General features: G+C 41.2%; 1 protein-coding gene across 2 annotated transcripts in view; it reads right to left on the reverse strand.

Moving 5' to 3' along the window:
- Positions 1-11769, reverse strand: part of cdc73 (cell division cycle 73, Paf1/RNA polymerase II complex component, homolog (S. cerevisiae)) — a 329568-nt gene that overhangs the window by 161220 nt on the left and 156579 nt on the right. The window lies entirely within an intron of this gene.

Below are 11769 nucleotides of genomic sequence, written 5' to 3' on the forward strand. Positions count from 1 at the left end.
ATATGTATATAGAAATGTGAATCTACTGCAATCATCTGTTCTCCAGTCTACTGCAATCATCTTTGATACCTATTTGTTTTTGTGAAGAAAGTACCGAAGTACAAGAGAGAAATCCAAAATAAACATTACGATTGGGTTCTCAGTGCGTACTCTGTACCAGGATAGTGATTCAAGAAAGAAACGAGGAAAAGCAAGTTGAAGTTGGCAGTTTTTTTCTTTAATTACCCAGCCTCCTCATTTTTGTACCCCTCAATTTATTCCCTTTCTGTTACTAACCTATATTATATGCCAGGGTGCCCTTTGGGGCGTGCTGCTGGAGCATCAAGAAGCTAATATGATCACAAAAAGAAAATGGAAACACTACACAGAGTCAGGATCAAACCTGGGTTTCTGGCGCTGAGGTACCTGCATCCATTGCTGTGCCAACACTGCTATACCAAACCTCATGATAAATGAGACCTCATCATTCTCATGATGAATGGAAGTATTATTGCATTACAAGTGTCAAAATTCTGCACAGAATTTGTTAAATACAAGACATACAAGTGGTTTTATATGCAAAACATTTTTATACAAAAATTAAGCTAACATTTATTCATTTATTGAGTTTGATATAATTGTTCGTTTTGCATTCTATCCTAAAAACATTCCATAAAGGCTGCAAGGACAGAACAGAGATTAGGTTCGTGTCAGACAAAAATATGTAAAAAAAAAAAGACACTATAATTAAACAAATATGTAGACTCAATGTCTATAAACTCCTACTCGGTGTCTGTAAATTGTACCCTGATATTGAACTGTACTTCCTGAGTGTAAGGGTTTCTTCTTTTATGTTACTGCTAAGGGGAATAAAATGGCTTCTCTGTACTGTTAACTGCTGAGACAGTGGTTCTCTACAGCAGTTAGTGATAATGGGACTTGTACTCATTTTCTAACCAATTGGGATAGATGTTATTCTTTCTGTCTGTGTGAAAGCTGTTAGTTTGAGCGAACTTCAGGGAGAAGGCATGAAGAGGATGGAGGGAGAAGGCATGAAGAGGATGGAGAGAGAAGAGGTGGCTTGAGGAGATGGTTGCCAGACTCGCTGGGCCTGGGCTCGGGGCGGGAGCCCAGGGGTCGACAACTAGAGAAGGAGGATTAGCAAAAGGAAATCCGCGAGCTCCAATGTTGTGCACTGGACATTTTTATGAGATTATTGGTGCCTTTTATTTGTTTTTCTTTTCTTTTGTTTCTCTACTAACCCCATACTTAAATATAAAATCTTAATAGTTTAACCGCACATTGTGGACTGAATGTTATTTCGGGATACTGCTGTTACACAGGGGACACAACACGCAACATCCGCCCAAACCAGAGTGCTAAGGTTTGGCCGGGCAGGGGGTTATCACCCCGAGATCATGCCACTTGGCAAAGCGAGTGTTACATTTGGGGGCTTCGTCCTTGGACTTGATTCAGTGGGGTGCTGTGTTATTGCCCTGTTTAAATCAGTGCTGCTGTGTCTCTGTGGGATTGTAGTTAGTAATGTGTTGAGTGGGGTGGATATTCGTACCTTGGATGAATTGTTGAGTACGGTTAAAGCTGATGGTGAAGTTGAAACAGCAGCGCAAAAGTTTGATAAAATGGCAGGCTCAGACCTTGCTTCAGTGCGGGCTAGCGCTGACGTCACGGAGGTGGGATGGCCAGTGTCTATTGGTGCCCCAGGGGAGGCGGGGCCTGGGGCTATCCATACTGTCAGGAGGGAAGGGAAAAAGTGGTCGGAATGCTCCAGCTATGGCAGGCTCTGCCCGGTTTTTGGAATAATGTCCACCCCTAAAGGGGCGGAGCGGACCTCTCAGTTGTTAGGTGAGTGGCAGTGCTCGGCTGAGGGAAAGCGACAGGTGGAGACATCTCAGTGAAAGAGAGGTAGCGGCGACTGACCCCTGTAGCCGTGGAAGACGTAGGCAGCGGGTGTATAGATTATAGGACTCAGGACGGGCGCACTATCATTGACCAGAATACGGTCCTGAGGGCCCAAGATGCGATGGTCTGTTTGTGTGGTGCAACGTGATTTAATGTGCTGGATCTGAGGAGTGGATGTTGCCAGATCCCGATGAGTGAGGCCGACAAGGGGAAGACGGCCATTATAGGTCCCCTAGGATTCTTCCGGTCCGAAAAGATGCCACAGGGCATATCCAGAGCCCCTGCAACCTTCCCGCCGGGCATGGGGAAGACCATGGGGGATGTGGAGGTGTTTGGAGTTCTGGCATATATAGATGATCACCTAGGGTTTGGATTTGCCTTGGGGACTATGATGAGGGGCGAGTGCCGAAGCCCAGGCAACAAAGAGTTAAAGAATTAAAACTTTCTTTGGACGAGTGCCCAGGCCTGGAGAAAGATGCATTTCGCGCGTGCTCTGTGTTCAGCTGTGGAATTCTACAGTAATTCTTGGAGATTTGCCAGGGAATACGGCAAAGTGCGGCACTCCTTGAATCTGCTGCTATGTGGCTACCCTCCCTTGGAGAAGAAAGGGAGGAGGGAAAAGCAACAGAGGCGAAGTGTAAAATGTGTAGTAGTTTTTGGCCGGTGGAGTTTGGTGCAATCTGAGAGAAATGACCCCACATACCATTTGAACTTCCTGGTGTTGGAACAGATGGTGGTGGACCTGGGGCTGGAAATCCAGGTCATCAATCGGAACGAGACACTGGGGACAGAAGGGATTTGCACCGCTGAACTGAGCGCTCAGAAATGCAGGCTGGAGACAGTACCGCACTTTTGGGACAAACCTTGAAGACTTAGAGTCCACACTCGTCAACATGGAGATGGAGAACCGGAATTTCAAGCAGAAACTGCGACCACTTACTGATGAATTAATCCAGAAAAGATTGGCAGACTTGCACGTTGGGGAAGACTAAGGAAGCTGTCTGACTAAGGCCAATAGAAAACCGAGAGCCCAGAGAGGGGAGTTTGACTACACTTCCGAGGAGGTGAAGCAATTGCGGACAGATCTCTGAAGAGGGAAGCGGAAGGGAACCTGAAGATAACCATCGACAGTTTAAATGAAGTGGAAAAACTTTCAGATCGGGGTGGAAGAAGCTGGATTGAGCATGGGGTTATCACCCCAAGATCATGCCACTTGGCAAACCAATGTTACATATAATAGCTGTAGATGAAGGCAGTGGTCTGAGTAAGTGCAACATCATTACTGCATCAGTGACCCCGGTTCAATGCACCGCTGTCTGTGAAGTTTGTATGTTCTACCCATAACCTCGGGTTTCCTCTGGGTGCTCTAGTTTCCATCCACCTGCCAAAGATGAATGGGTTAATTGATCACAATGGTGTAATTGGGCAGTGCGGGCTTATTGGGTTTGAAGAGCCTGTTACCATAATGAATCTCTAAGCATATCTATAAATTTTAAAAATCTTCTCATCCTAGATCACTTATTTCTAAGGATTTGATTTCATTTTTTTTTAAACCAACACCACCAGCCCAACCTCCTCTGATCGCCTGTCTGATCTTTCGATCAATGTGGTGACAAGTTCAAACCTGTGAGTTCCTAACTGCTACAAGATCATCGTTTTCAGAGTGAATTTAAACATAACACTTTCAGTCCTGTACTCTGGAGTTCAGGGGTAAAGAGGGTAAATAGCTTCAAGTTCCTCGGCATCCACATCACCGAGGACCTCACGTGATCTGTTCACACCAGCTGTGTGGTGAAAAAGGCACAACAGCGCCTCTTTCACCTCAGGTAGTTGAGGAACTTTGGTATGGGCCCCCAAATCCTAAGAACGTTCTACAAGGCACAATTGAGAGCATCCTGACTGGCTGCGTCACTGCCTGGTATGGGAACTGTACCTCCCTTAATTGCAGGACTCTGCAGAGAGTGGTGCAGACAGCCCAGCGCATCTGTAGTTGTGAACTTCCCATGATTCAGGACATTTACAAAGACAGGTATGTAAAAAGGGCCCGTAGGATCATTGGGGACCCAAGCCATCCCAAGCACAATCTATTCTAGCTGCTACCATCCGGGAAGCAGTACCGCAACATAAAAGCCGGGATCAACAGGCTCTAGAACAGCTTCTTCAAACCAGGCCATCAGACTGATGAACTCACACTGATTTGAGTGTACTTTATATTACACTGACTGTTCTATTTATTATAAATTACTATGATTGCACATTTAGATGGTGATGTAACGTAAAAATTTTTACTCACGTATGTGAAGGATGTAAGAAATAAAGTCAATTCAATTCATGTTGCCTGAATTTTTATTCTCATCCCCTTCTAAACATTGTCTTATTCTTTATTCTGTAAACTTCTGTAACCTCTCTTGCACTATCCTTCCCTTTTACTTTATCCATACATTTCCAACATGTTGGATCCTCCCTCCCATCCCCATCCACTATTTAGTTTAAAGCCCTATCCACCACCCTAACTAGATGATTCACTTGGACCCTTGTTTCAACATGACTCAGGTGGAGCCTGTCAATTGGAACAACTCTGTCCAAAATACCGGTGCCAATGCCCCAAGAATTCAGACCCACTTCTGCCATAATCTTGAGCCACACAATCCTCTAATCTTATTAGCCCAGTGCTAATCTGCACATGTAACAATAGAGATTATCTTTTTAGTTCTGTTTTTTTTAATTCTGTACCTAACTATCCAAATTCCCTCAGCAGAACCTCTTTCATTGTTCTTTCTACGTTGTTGGTACCCACATGGACAAGAACTGAATTTTTTTCTCTCCCACTTCAAATTCCAATTATGAAATAAAGACACTTCTCACATTGTTAATTTAGTTTCTTTCAGGCTTGCAATGCCAAAAGCTACAAAGGATAATTGTCTCACATTTTGTTCTGATTTCTTCAGAAGTGAACACTCAACTTGTATATAAAGAACTAAGATATATTAAAATGACACACAGAGAATTGGGCTGTAATACTTGACCTCAAAAATTCATGAGATTGATTGTCCCTGACTCCCTCACACTGGGTTACTCTTGGTCCTGCTTTTTAGATCGAGTTTCCTTTTATCAGCAATTGGTTCCTTTCTTGTCACTGGCCAATGATCCTAACATCCTGATACAGAAGAAGTCAATATTTTCTTCTTTAATCCATTTCTTCCAAAGAATATACCTAACATTGGTTCCATATGAATTAAGATTATTACTGAAGATGTATTTTTTAAAATTGCTGTCATTTAGTATAACTGGACAATTCCAAAGAGCCTGAAATTTTTCTGAGAAATACCAGCAGTTCTCTTTGAAACCCATTGCCAACATTCATGATTTTCCAGAATTTACAACATTTGTACATTAGAAAATCTGATTGCTTTGATTGTGCTAACTTAACCTACTTTAAATATGTCTATAGCAGTGAACCTAATGCGGAAGTACTATAAACTGAAGCAAAAGCAACTTAGAGTATTAAGTAATATGCTCAAATTTATTGAAGGTACTATGCTCAAAAAGATCTTAAAAAGCATCCAAAGATAAGGGCTTTTATTTTTGATACATATAACTATAAGAAATGAAATTTATTTTGAAACAGTGCATTTATTTTGAAACAGCATAGCAGAATTCTCACCCACTTGAGAATTTTTTGAAAACTAAAAGCTCAGGCACATTGAATCATCAAACCAGAGGCATCCTTTTTGTATCGGCGATATTAATAAACATGCAAAACTGATCAAGATATGTTGTGGAAGCGTTCTGCCTGAATAGTTACTACTGAAATAGACAACAACTAGATCTTTCCCATTCCACTCCAAGTCCCTCTGCAAGTCAGATGAAATGTCCCAAATTTGAGTACCAGGAAGACAACACAGGCTTTGGGACTCTGTCTAATTTGAGCTAGTTTTCAATACAAGATGACCACAATTTTTTTGTTGTTTGTCTTATTTTTTTCTTCTCTCCTTAATTCTTACTTAGAATGAGCTGTTTACTATTATTTCTTTGTTATAAACACCCAATAGCTGCAACCACAAGATTTGTGGCTCGTTCTTGACTTCTGAAGGGCCTTGATAGTAGACAGTAAGATGGTTGCAAAGATTTAAGCATGAGGAAGAATCCCAGATGAAAGGGAACATTTCAGCATGTGTATTATTTAACAGGATTAAAATCTTTGTGCTTATTTTCCTAATAACTAGGGAAGCACCTAGTTCTTATTTGAATACACCATTTTAAGGAAGTTTAAGAGTGAAGGAGATACTCTACTTTAGAGAAGTTAAATTTTATGAGTCAGCTGTGCATAGTCTAGTTATCAAATTCTTGTACAAAGTAACCTAGTTGTTGTGCACTGTCTGTTTGAATTTCAGTTGTGCAATCTACTGATATGGGTTAAGGTAGCTCTATTGAGTAGGCAATTAATTTGTCTATGTATACACCAAGGTCAAATAAGGGGGGGAAGAAAACTACAACAATGGGGGGGGGGAAGAGAGAGGAACAATGTATTCCAACTTGATAAGATTAATGAAGAAATCAGAATGAAATACACCATCAATGCTGAGTCTAACAGAATCTGGCAGCTAAATGATATTAAAAGAGCACTGGATAAATCCAGAGAATGCTTGAGGGAAAGGAAAAAATGGCATAAACACTGGCAGTCTTATCACACCTAAGAAAGAGAAAAAATATTCAGTTACAAGACTAACATGATGAAAAAATATAAAGATCAGATAACATACTACAAAATGCTGGAGGAGCTCAGCGGGTCAGGCAGCATTTATGGAAGGAAATAAATAGCTGCCAGGCAGAACTGGCTCTCACGTATAGAACCATAGAACCATAGAAACTACAGCACAGAAACAGGCCTTTTGGCCCTTCTTGGCTGTGCCGAACCATTTTCTGCCTAATAGAACCATAGAAACTACAGCACTACAGCATATAAATACTGCCCGATCTGCTGAGTTCCTCCAACATTTTGTGTATGTTGTATCTACAGTCTCGTGTCTATAACGATCAGGTGTATGTGTTAACTGAAGAGTTGTGACAAGCTATGAAATCAGTATGACAAAGGAAGCAAAAGATCTAAATAGCAAATCTGTGCATTAACTGAGCAACTGAGAGAACAGCACAAGTGTAATCAGATCAAAATGCATTCTGAGCATACATCTTCTTTACTACCTTAACCACTTGCGCAGCCACTTTCAGAGAGCTACGGACATGGATTCTAAGATCCATCTATTCCTTAAAGGGACTTTAACAAGTAAACAAGTTTTTAAAGACTCATTTGAATTTAATAATATTATAGGAGCTTTCCCTTATCTATGATTGTCCATAGGTCAGGTGCTCAGAATCCAGGGAGGGCCTGTGTTATATACATCAAAATCATCCATTAAAGTTATTCTACCTTTATTGAATGCTTGTCTAATTTTTTTAAAGGAAGTTTTTAACCACCTGCCACTATGTAAATCTTTAGGTAACTCAATTTAAATCACTTAAAAATTAACAGCAATTATTCTAAGCATAAAGTTGAGCTATTTAAATACAGCTTACAAATACTAAAGGAAATTTTTTCACCAATACAGATACCAAAATATTAACTTGCACGATTGTCACACTGACCAAATATAATTAGCATAAGGTGCAGAGAGGATGGCTAAACCTTGCCACAATTGTTTACAAATTATGAAGTTAATAAAAGTAGCATTTTATATAGAATTTTATCAAGCCTTTAAATGCCTGTAAAAGCTTTTTCATTTAACAAATTACCTTGGAATTATTTACATTGCTAAATGTGTGGCTTTTTCACTTGCATAAAGATTGGTCATCTACAAATTAAATCATCAGCATTATTTGAGGAGGAATAGAAATCATACAGTCTCATATGAGCATTACCAATAATTATTTAATCAAACTTCATGAAATAAATAATCATCTGGTAGAACTGTAGCACAGCCTATAAATGTTCATACACAAATCTCTTAATAAGACCATTTCTGATCGACTTGTGTTTGGGCATCAAAAAAACTAAGAGGTTCTGAATTCAGAATGGTTTATCAGGGATCTTTACATTTTGCACTCAGGAAAGGTACTGATAAAAGGATTTATATAAACATTAAAGAACACTAGAATGTGCTACATGTGACATTATGAACATCTGCCATTCAAAGAAAAAAGTCCTAAAAATAGGCAAGGCAACTAAATTATAGCACTGCACACTGTTCCATCTAAGCTGCACAGGTGTGTGGGCTGAAATGCTCCAGCGCACATACCCTTTGTTGCTGTACAGCTGGAATTTTCTTTAATATAAATGTTTCACAAAAGTGCTACAGAGTTTTCAGGCTGTGCAAGTTTCCTGCTCAGAGCAATGGCTGGACCACGCATTTGTAAAAGCATTTGAGGGAACATTGTCACTTCATTAAATTAGAATAGATTAGATTCAACTTCATTGTCATTGTACCGAGTACAGATATAAAGCCAATAAATGCAGTTAGCATCTGACCAGAAATGCAAAGAATAGTGTTATTTACAAAATTACTGCGAATAAAAAGTAAGTGCTACAGCACATAAATATAAAAAGTACTGAGACAGTACAATATGGGTGCAATGCTGCTTAGCGCTGTGATGAGAGGTTCAGCAGGGTCACAGCCTCAGGGAAGAAGCTCTTCCTGTACCTGCTAGTGTGGGAGCGGAGGCTCCTGTAGCGCCTACCAGATGGGAGGAGAGTAAAAAGTCCATGGGCAATTGGGTGCCAATAATCCGCTGGGCAGTTTTCACCACACACTGGAGTGCTTTGCGGTCCGATACGGGACAATTGCCATACCACACTGAGATGCAGCTGGTGAGTATGCTCTCAATGGTACAGCAGTAAAAGTCTGTCAGTATCCTGGGACAGAGGTGAGCTTTCTTGATGCTCCGCAGGAAATAAAGGCGCTGTTGCGACTTTTTGATCAGGATGGAGGAGTTCAGGGACCAAGTGAGATCCTCGGAAATGTGGACACCAAGGAATTTGAAGCTTGATACACGCTCCACTACAGCTCCGTTGATGTAGATGGGGACACGAGTGTGGGTCCTAGCATGCCTGAAGTCCACAGTGATCTCCTTGGTCTTCTGGGTGCTAAGGGCCAGGTTGTTGGCACACCACGCGGCCAGGTGCAGGATCTCGTCCCTGTAGGCTGTCTCGTCATCCCCTCTGATCAGGCCAACCACCGTGGTGTCATCTACGAACTTGATTATGAAATTAGAACCATGTACAGGAACGCAGTCATAGGCAAAAAGGGAGTACAGAAGAGAGCTCAGCACATAGCCTTGAGGCACGCCGGTGTTCAGGGTGAGAGTGGAGGAGGAGAGGTTGTCTAACTTAACTCAGTGGTCCCCAACCACCAGCCGCACAGCATGTGCTACCAGGCCACAAAGAAATGATATTATTTGGCAGTATGAAGCGATATGAGTCAGCTGCACCTTTCCTCATTCCCTGTCACATCCACTGTTGAACTTGAACGTACACAAAGTCATCAGTCGGTATGAGTAAAAAACAAACGTCGCTTGAGAGTTTCTTTGAAAGATGTGGTAGGGGACATAAAAGGCCTAACGATGATGATAACGCAGAGACAGCTGAGGCAGAGACTGCAAAAAAAAAGCTTCCTTCAACAGAAAATACGACGAGTCGTACATAAAATACGGCTTTATTGCAACTGGTGACTTGCATGCTCCAAGCCCCCTGTGTGTGATATGTGGAGACAAGCTAATGAGGTAATGCCCTCAAAACTGCTTCGGCACCTTGAATCCAAGCACCCTGCACTTAAAATCAAACCTGTTGAGTTTTTTGAGAGGCAAAAAACGTGAGCAAGCGGGACAGAAGCAAGTGCTGAGAGCCACCACCTCCACAAATGCTGCTGCTCCGAGAGCGTCGTACTTAGTGGCTATCTGTGTGACATCTTCAACCTGCACAATGAAATCCGTTTGCCACTTCAGGGAAGAATGACAATTGTCTTCAAGTTGGCAGACAAAGTGTCCGCTTTCAAAGCCAAACTGTAACTGTGGGGACGGCGAGTGGACGGGGCATATTTGACTTGTTCCCAACATTAACTGGGATTTTGGGAGAGATTGAGGCTGCACTGTCTTTCTCACAGCTGGTGCGCGATCACCTAACTTCGCTGTCGACAGAATTCGGCGTTACTTCCCAAACGCAAGTGACCCAAGACGTGTAAAGGAATGGGTCCGTGATCCATTTGTGAATGTCCCCAGTGAATCATCCATGTCAGTGCGGGAAGAAGATCAACAACTCAAGCTTGCAAGTGATGGTGGGCTGAAAAGTATGTTTGACATAACATTTCTGCTGGCATTCTGGATCAAAGTCAAGGCTGAATATCCTGAGATAGCCACGAAAGCACTTAAAACGTTGCTTCCATTTCCAACATCATACCTTTGTGAAGCAGGATTTTCTGCAATGAACGTAATGAAAACTAAATTGCGGAATAGACTGTACATAAGGAACCCCCTTCGAGTATCGCTGTCTCCCATCACCCCTCGATGCCATGCAGGGAAACAAGCCCAGGGCTCCCACTGATTCAGCGATATTGGTGTGTTGCAATAATTTTATATGTTCATAAGAGGAAAATATGCGCTGTGTGTTTAATATCCAAACGTAACTTAAAATGTTATGATGCTACTGAATTATAAGTGACTTATAATTGACTTCTCACTATATTCATGAGAGGAAGATAGGCACTGTGTGTTTAATATTAAATTCGTAGATAAACCTTTTTAGAAACAAAATTGAGTGTATTATTAGCCACTTATAAGTGACTTATAGTTTCACCTATATTGTGGTCGTGATTAACACCCCCCCACCCCGTGTCGGTCGGTCCGCAAGAATGTCGTCAATATTAAACCAGTCTGCAGTGCAAAAAAGGGGGACCCCTGACTTAACTGATTGGGGTCCATTAGTCAGAAAATCCAAGGTCCAACTGCAGAGGGATGAGCTGATACCAAGCTGGCAAAGTTCAGCGATCAGCTTGGTACACTTACTAAACAAACAAGCTCAAATCAATTTTGCTTGAAGGATCCATTTATTAAAACTGATGATATTTTACGATTTTTACGAAACATTCAAAACAAATTTATACTCATTTGTATATTCATACACCAATTCTTAAATGTTACAAAAGAGTAATTTCTTTCATTTTACACTATTTACTGGATTTATCAGCAACAAGATTTAAAATGGCTGTTCCCAGTAGTTTAATCATGGAGGAAGTCACCAACTGATCCAGAGGCAAAATATGCTCACCAGTAGAGATTTGCTGCTTATTGGCACTCCTGTTTGAAATATGTACACCAGAAAGATGAGTCAACCAAAAAAAAACATACTACAACTACCTTGCTGTTTATTCACCTGGGGAAAGGGTGAACCCAACACTCAAAAACCCTTACCCTAGCAGGTAATACCGCATTTGAGGAAAGAGAAATAGGTAATGCTTCAGGTCAAAGATCTTTGAGCTGAAATGTTAACTGTTTCACTTTCCACAGATGTTGTTCTAAAATTATAGGTCTCATCCAGTTTGGGATGCACTTAGTTGCTTTTTAATTGAAACAGAAGCTACAGTAAACTGTTGACAGTCAAAAACACAAATTCATATGTGTAACTTCACATGGTCTACTGCTTCACATGGGTCCAAGTGTCCTGAACTCTTTCAGCATTTCTGGAACTCATTTTCTTCTCAGGTCTTGAGGACTGCTCTAAACTGCAGAAAATTTACTTATAACACCATGTTGAGAAACAGTAAAATAACTGTACCATACTTTGTAATAGGAGTGGAAGCACTGTAGTTTAGTGTTAGACTAGTA

The sequence above is a fragment of the Mobula birostris genome, chromosome 12 (assembly GCF_030028105.1).
Source record: "Mobula birostris isolate sMobBir1 chromosome 12, sMobBir1.hap1, whole genome shotgun sequence".
NCBI lineage: Eukaryota > Metazoa > Chordata > Chondrichthyes > Myliobatiformes > Myliobatidae > Mobula > Mobula birostris.